Source organism: Pteropus vampyrus, unplaced genomic scaffold (assembly GCF_000151845.1).
Source record: "Pteropus vampyrus isolate Shadow unplaced genomic scaffold, Pvam_2.0 Scaffold214, whole genome shotgun sequence".
NCBI classification, from domain to species: Eukaryota; Metazoa; Chordata; class Mammalia; order Chiroptera; family Pteropodidae; genus Pteropus; species Pteropus vampyrus.
The window spans coordinates 978320-979483 of NW_011888995.1; positions in this window are offsets into that span (position 1 = coordinate 978320).

The window sequence follows — 1164 nt, forward strand, 5'->3', positions numbered from 1 at the left end:
AAGCTGGGGACCGCTGTCTTAGACAATCTACTGTAAAAGACAAGACGACGTGTGGGCACCCTGTCACCACCAAAACAGAAACTCTCTGTGTTGGCGTCTGTCCGTCTCGGACGATTTTCTCCAGCCCCAGCAGCCCATCTTGCACAATAAGATTTTAGAGACAGTCAGGAGCATGGAAAACTGTGTGCACGTCACAGGTGACAGGCGGGGGGACGTCGGACACGTTTCGAATGTGCGCGTTCTTTCCCCCGTGTTGAGTGGGCAGCGCTGCCTCATGTCAACGTGGCTCTTTGGGTGGCTGAGTGGTGAGAGGCATGCGGGGCCGGAGATCGAGTGGCACCCCACCAGGAGGAGCGTGAGTCCGGGCCGGGGATCAAGTGGCACCCCACCAGGAGGAGCATGAGTCCGGGCCGGGGATCGAGTGGCACCCCACCAGGAGGAGCGTGAGTCCGGGCCGGGGATCGAGTGGCACCCCACCAGGAGGAGCGTGAGTCCGGGCCGGGGATCGAGTGGCACCCCACCAGGAGGAGCGTGAGTCCGGGCCGGGGATCGAGTGGCACCCCACCAGGAGGAGCGTGTGTCCGGGCAGCCTCCTTCTGCCTGGGTCGCTCTGCTCCTCGTCTGTGAAGGTGGCGATCAGCCACTCACGCGGGCACCTGCGTTAATTGCGGGCTCTCGGCGAGGGAGCGGTGCACGCCGGCACTGACTAGGAGCTGAGAAGGCTGGGGTCAGTCCTCGGTGGCCATCAGCATGTCAAACTCCGTGGCTTCCCAAGGAGCCTCTGGCCCAGTGATCCGCATCTACCAGGTCCCATCAGGCACGTGCTTGCAGACAGTGGGGACGTGACTGCGGTTCCTTGTTCTGCTGGGACAAAGCTTATTCATTTTGAAAATGGGACATTTTATAGGGTTTTATTTTCCTCATTTTGTCCCGTTGCTTTCTGGCACCCTGGGTGGCATCTTTTATTGTCTTCTAAACTCTCCGATCTGCCTACTTTTTCTCTCCAGGAGCTCCTCCGAGGTCTGAGGACAAAGTCCCTTTCCTCTTCTCTTTCTGATGGTCCCCATAGCGACAATGAGAACCTACCGGTCCTGTCCCCAAGGCGGGCTGGGAGTGGACAGAAAGCAGACGAGGAAGGCGAGCCTACTAGGAAGCTGGAAGAAA